Raw genomic sequence first — 7,511 nt, 5'->3', positions numbered from 1 at the left:
GGACCATGGAGGCTCATCGCATTTACAAATTCCTTGCTGGGCTCAACATGGAATTTGATGAAGTATGAGGACAGATCATTGGCAGGACTCCACTTCCTCCAATTGGTGAAGTGTTTGCTGAGGTTCGAAGAGAAGAGAGCCGCAGACAGGTAATGTTGGGAAAGAAGATTACTAACGGACCTGTTGAGAGTTCCACCCTAATTGTTGTAGAGATTGCTGCTAATAAAGCAGTCAATTTTCAGCAAAAAACTGAAGAGAAGCCACGGGTCTGGTGCGACTTCTGTAACAAACCGCGCTATAGTCGGGAGAACTGCTGGAAAATCCATGGAAAACCAGCGAATTGGAAGAGTAGCAAACCTGGTGACAGAAATAAGCGTGCGGTTCCTACTGCTAATGAAGCTAAGACAAGTCCCTTAAGTAAGGAGCAAATGGATCACCTTCTGAAGCTGCTGAAATTTAATTCCTCATCTGGTATTCCCAATGTTTCTTTTGCACAAATAGGTAGTGCACTTAATGCCCTTTCTTGTTGTTTAAATTATACTCCATGGATCATCGATTCTGGAGCCTCTGATCATATGACCAACCTTTCCAATCTTTTTAGCACTTACTCACCATGTTCTGGCCTTGAAAAAATTAGAATTGCAGATGGTAATTTCTCACCTATTACAGGAAATGGTTTGATAAAATTATCTGAGAATATAGATCTTAAATCTGTTCTCCATGTCCCTAAATTAGCCTGTAACCTTTTGTCTGTGAGTAAACTAACCAAAGAATCTAATTGTCATGTAATTTTCTGTGATTTTTACTGTGAATTTCAGGACCGGAGCTCGGGGAAGAAGATTGGCAGTGTTAAGATAATAGATGGACTTTACTACTTTGATGGGGACTTCTCCAGTAATAAAAAGGCTCAGGGCCTTAATAGTGTTAGTTGTAACTCTGTTTACGAACAAATAATGTTTTGGCATTTAAGACTAGGACATCCTAGCTTTCCACATCTTAAACATTTGTTTCCTGTTTTATTTAAAGGTTTGGATTTTTCATCGTTCTATTGTGAGAGTTGTTGCTTATCTAAGAGTTAGCATACTACTTATTTGCTAAAACCTTATACTTCTTCAAAACCATTTTATTTAATACATAGTGATGTTTGGGGATCTTCAAGAGTCACTACTATCTCTAGGAAAAAATGGTTTATTACTTGTACAGATGATCATATCCAATTATGTTGAGTTTATTTGATGAATGAAAAGTCTGAGGTTGAAAAGATTTTTAAAAATTTTTACATAATGGTTGAAACTCAGTTTCAAGCAAAAATTACCATTTTTCACACTGATAATGGAACCGAGTATTTTAATGAAATTTTGAGGATTTTTTTTGAAAAAAAAGGGTATCCATCATCAGTCTACATGTGTGGATACCCCTCAACAAAACAGAATTGCTGAAAGAAAAAATAAACATTTACTTAAAGTGGCTCGTGCTATAATGTTTTCAATGAATATTCCAAAATATCTTTGGGGGGAAGCTGTTTTAACAGCTTCGTATTTGATTAATAGAATGCCTTCACATGTTTTAAAATATAGCACGCCATTAAAATGTTTTAAAACAAATTTTCCATTATCAAGGATATACTCGGATTTACCTTTAAAGGTTTTTGGCTGCATAGCTTTTGTTTATATACCTAATAATACTCGGTCCAAACTTGATCCTCGAGCTGAAAAATGTATTTTCATAGGGTATGCTTCTAATCAAAAGGGATATAAGTGCTATAATCCTTAAACAAGAAAATTTTATGTAAGTATGGATGTCTCTTTCTTTGAAAATAAATCCTACTTTACCAAAAATTCTCTTCACGGGGAAAATAAGGTGATGGAAGAAATTTTTTGAGATTTATCTCCTACTCCTTTACCAAATGTGATTTTGACTCCTTCACCTCATCCTACTGTTATTCCCGAAATTCAAAGTTAGGAACAATGTGATAAAACCAATGAAAACAATGAAGGGAATCCTAGTCATATAGTGCCAAACATTACTGTATCTGAAACAGGGGAAGAATCACTACAACTGGGCACTAAAGTTCCCAATACTGAGCCTCTGGTTTATACTCAGAGAATACCTCATCAAAAGAGTCAAAGTCAGCCTATTCCTCTTGGAAATGATCAATCTCAACCTCCGGGAACTGGACCTCCAGATATCACAGGTAATTATGTTCCTAACTTATCTTCAGTTCCTATTATTTCTCCTAACCAGTAACTATAAGACCTTGATATTCTTATAGCTGTTAAGAAAGGTATTCTAATCAAATATCCAAATCCAAAATACCATTGCCAAATACCTTTCTTATGAAAAACTCTCTCATACTCATAGGGCTTCTACCTCAAAAATCTCACACTTGTTTGTCCCGAGAAACATTCAAGAAGCTCTTGATGATCCAAATTGGAAGTTAGGGAAGAGATGAATGCTCTTAGAAGAAGTGGTACTTGGGAGATAGTTGATTTACCTAAGGAGAAAAGAACAGTAGGATGCAAGTGGGTCTTTACTGTGAAATGTAAAGCTGATGGTAGCATAGATAGGTACAAGGCAAGATTAGTAGCAAAAGGGTTCACCCAGATCTATGGAATTGATTATCAGGAAAATTTTGCTCCTGTAGCTAAGATAAACTCAATCAGAATTTTGTTTTCTTTGGCTGTGAATTTCAGCTGATCATTACACCAGTTAGATGTAAAAAATGCCTTTTTAAATGGAGATCTTGAGGAGGAGGTCTTTATGAATCTACCACCTGGGTTTGAGGAAAAATTGGGACCTAATAAAGTCTGTAGACTGAAAAAATCTTTATATGGTTTCAAACAGTCCCTTAGAGCTTGGTTTGAGAGATTTGGGAGAGCTGTGAAGAATTGTGGCTACTGTCAGAGCCAAGCTGACCATACCATGTTCTACAAACACAGTAGAGAAGGCAAGGTTGTAGTGTTAATTGTTTATGTGGATGATATAGTCTTGACAGGTAATGACAATGAAGAATTGGAGAGACTGAAATAGGGACTTGCAGCTGACTTTGAGATCAAGGATTTGGGTGCATTAAAATACTTTCTGGGAATGGAGTTTGCTAGATCCAAAGAAGGTATATTTGTGAATCAACGTAAATATGTTCTTGATTTACTTAGTGAGACAGGTCTGCTAGGATGTAAACCAGCCGAGACACCCATTGAGCCCAACCTTAAGCTGCAACCTTTTAAAGAGGAAGAAGTTATGAATAGAGAGTAGTATCAAAGACTTGTTGGAAGACTGATCTACTTGTCGCATACACGTCTAGATATAGCTTTTGCAGTCAGCATGGTTAGCCAGTTCATGCATTCACCTGGACGAGAACACTTTGATGCAGTCTACAGAATTCTCAGATACCTAAAGGGGACCCTTGGAAGTGGTCTACTGTTAAAAAACCGTGGGCATTTGCAAGTTGAAGCCTATACTGATGCGGATTGGGCTGGGAGTGCTATTGATAGACCGTCAACTTCTGGTTTCTACACCTTCGTTGGAGGCAACCTTGTCACCTAGCGGAGTAAAAAACATAATGTAGTAGAAAAAAGCAATGCAGAGGCCGAGTTTAGATCAGTTGCTCATGGAATTTGTGAGGTGTTATGGATTAAGAGACTATTGGATAAATTAAAGGTCCCTAATCTGTTGCCTATGAAATTGTACTATGACAATAAAGCTGCTATTTCGATTGCTCACAATCCAGTGCTTCATGACAGAACAAAGCACATGGAGGTAGACAAACACTTCATCAAGGAAAAGCTAAAAAAAAGATTGATTTGTATGCCGTACATTCCTACTACCGAGCAAGTTGCAGATGTGCTTATAAAGGGACTTCTTACAAGACAGTTCGACAGACTAATTGGCAAGCTGGCTATGGAGGATATCTTCAAACCAGCTTGAGGGGGAGTGTTGAAAAGGAAAGATTCGGTAGTAATACTACCAAATATTATTAGCTGTAAATATAATATTTGGAGGATATTTGCTGTAAATAGAATATTGGTCAAATATTGTAAATTAGGAAATTATTAATTAGGCCAGCTAGTTATGTACGTGTATTCTCTCTTATAAAGAGAACCCGTGTAAATTTGTGATTAGTGTGCTAATACAGAGAAAAAGTTTACTCTATATTTCTTCCTTTCAAGTTTATACTGATCGAACCATTAGTTTAACTAATTGAATACTATCAAACAAAAGTGATAACTTAATCAAATCATGCCCTAGAGCAAACTACATATAGAGTTAGAAGCAAGGACTGATCAAGTTTGTTCAGAATTTGTTTCACACGAGCTTCTTGGTTTTAATCCTTCTGCAACTATACTAAAGTAAGGTTTATAATTTGGAAAAACAAGTTCAGGAAAAAATAAAAAAATAAAGTGCTGAACCCATTTTATCCGAACTCATTCGGGTAAGATCCAATTTATTTTATTTTTCTGATCTTTTTAATAAAAGAAGATATATTTTCTTTTCATTGAACCACATAAGCGGTGAGAATATATTGCAGATCCTCACTATGGAAGACTAAAGTATTGTTCTATATATATATATATATTTTCTCATCTTTCAAAAGCTCAAACAAACACCCACAAATACCTCTGGAAAAGAAAAGTCATGCCGTTTGGGCTAATGCCCATTGGTGAGATGGTTGATAATGATATGAGTTTCGTGAGATGGTTGATAATGATACGAGTTTCGTGTTATTCTCATTTCAATATGCCGTTGTTACTCATTTCATTTTCAAACTTGTTTGTTTACAAAGTCATCGTTCCAGAGGGCTAGAAAATACTAGGGGAAGGGGCATCCTTATTTCCCAGCATTTATTTCTAACCGGACTGATTGTGTCTATTTAGACAAATCACGTGTAAGGATAGTTTGGTTCTTCTGAGTCAAAATTTAACTCTAGCACGCCCATGTAAAAAGGAATGGAACAATTATGGAACACGTGAGACTACTGTGTTAGAGCCTCACCATTACTCCGCCATACACTTGAACAACTCCCTCAACTTTGTCATCGAGGTTCGAACATCAGAATAGACCAGTTAGTTGTTTAGGCTGAACCAACACCTATTATGCAGCAACCAGTGGCATCACCTAATTGGTCGCCACCACTTTACACTTAGACTCGAGAGCCAGCATAGATGCAGCCGCAACAACAAATGCAGGCTCAGCATCAGCCTCGGGTGGTTCCTCAGCCTGCTCAGGTGCTGAATGATAAGAACTTCAATCAATCAACCACTATTAAATAAACAACATATTGGAATGGGTACGAGCAAGTTCACTGGTGACCCCAAATCCCATCTTTCAGCCTCACCTACAGGTAATTCCACCCCCAGGGGAACAAGATTATTTTAATAATTTAATCTGTCAAAATGAACCCTTATCTCAACCACAGGTGCAGCGTCAGCATTAGCCCATGTTGGTTAATAGAGACCAAGTCGAGAGTGGGTAAACCAATTTATAAGAAATCATATCCCAAGAGCTATTGAGTCCCCAAAGCTATTGAGTCCCAAAATTTCTAACTTTCTCAGGAGAAGATTTTACTTCGACCACTTAAACACACTGGTCATTTCATAGTCTAATGTGGAAAAGTAAGGTTGATTGATTTTCTTAAAATAAGGCTTTTCCCCAAAATTCCTTTATGGTGACTCTTTTCTCCTGATATATCAGTTTGCCATGAAACAAATATTTCATTCTCATTTCTATGGAACTGAGCCTACAGAATCCATGGCTGTTTTCTCTAGGTTGTCTCAACTGCTTAAAGAGATTATTAGGTTCAAAAAAGCAAGGCACCATTGCCATGCGGTTCTCCCTAAGACCGAAAGTTTAGATTTAAATGGTCTTGACGTTGAGCTTTGCAAAATGCTTGATAAGTAGAGTTTAGAGATCTAATTTTATTAGCCTCAAGCTTAAAATATGCAGTACACTTTGATCGATCAAGCTAGCCATCAATCAAGAACCACTGGAAACGATAAACACTTCGATCGATTGATAACTGTGGAAATTCAGTTTCCTTCTTGAATTAGAACATAGCAAACCCTACTCTCTCTCTATATTTCTATTTTGCCAATATATACTACTTCAAGGCAGAACATATGCATGCAGAGAATACATATAGAGAGAGCCTTATATTGGGTTCTGGTGTGGATCATATTTTTATTTGCCTAGTATTGTGAGTGTTTTTCGTTGTTTGTTGACATTTATCGCTGTGGACTTCAACTGAAGAGTTTAACACCATAATCATTCCAATTAATCAAAGACTGATTTGGACGACTAGTGACTGAAACTAAATCACTGGTTGGAGAAGCAGATTCGAGAGAAGCAAAATCTGTTGATAAGCGGATCATGTGCTCGGAGACTCACAGAGAATTGGTGGGTTGATCTGTTTCATGGAGGTAACCAGGGGATTCTAGGACTTTGGAAACTGTTAAATTAGGTTGTAATCCTTCTTTTTCATAGTGGATCAGTTTGTGTGAAATAGGTCTGGAGGATTTTCCCATTTGGGGTTTTCACGTACAAATCTGTTTCCATTATTGACTTGAACCCTCAGCGGGGACTTGAGTAGTTTTTAATTTCTGTATTATTATTTGAATTTCAATTTCCATTAAGTTTGTTTAAATTCAAAAAGTAGTTAAAATTAGCTTATCCAACTTACAACACCTAATCAACACCCCCTTTAGGTCTATATCAAGGGCCTTGCACGACTCTCTATCAGAGCCTCGAGTTATCGGTCCTATGAACTTCCAAGTAATGCATTTATTTATAGATTGTCTTACAACAAGATATTGGTACAACCAGTATTTTTAGTACGAGAGGAAATGTTGGGGATCAAAGAAATTGAAGTGGAATTAACCTCAGAAAGAAGAGAATTAGAGGAAAAAAAGAATGACAGCTTTACAGAAGTAAACTCCAAGGACATACCAATCTCAGTGGGAGAACAGAGCATTGAAATTATCTGGCCCTGGAGCTTTGCAATCCTTTAAGGGAGACGAAAGTGTCCAGAATTTCTTGGTCCATGATGGTAGCAATCAGGTTTTGACCCAGATACTTGGAAATGGGGTATTGTTGGACAAAACTCAGCAAGTTACTATCAATAGCAGCAGAGTAACCAAAAAGATGAGGGAGACGTAGTGAGATGTACCATTTTTTTTCGATAAAGAAGATTCAATTGGAATGCTTTCTGTAATTGTGTTTTGATCCCCCAACTGGAACCATTTGATTCTAGCCTTTTGTTTATAAAAATTCCCCTCTACTTTGTTGAGCTGGATAAACTGGTTTAGGACAGTTTGCTCCTTGGATGTAGGACTTGCATCAATCCCTTGCAGGATGTTGTACAAGTCCTCAGCTTTAGTCCTCGGTTTTAATTTGGAAGATTATCAAAACTGTTTTTGTTGAGAACTTTAAGCTCAGCTTTAGCCAACTTGAGTTTTTGGACAAGTTGAAACATGGGGATACCTTCAAAGTGAACCTCTAACATTAGGCTTGTTTCA

The sequence above is a fragment of the Cornus florida genome, unplaced genomic scaffold (assembly GCF_030987335.1).
Source record: "Cornus florida cultivar Cherokee Brave unplaced genomic scaffold, ASM3098733v1 CherokeeBrave_3.0.0_Hap2_Chr03, whole genome shotgun sequence".
Classification (NCBI taxonomy): Eukaryota; Viridiplantae; Streptophyta; class Magnoliopsida; order Cornales; family Cornaceae; genus Cornus; species Cornus florida.
The sequence above is the reverse complement of the archived record's forward strand: the minus strand, read 5'-3'. Positions refer to the sequence as shown.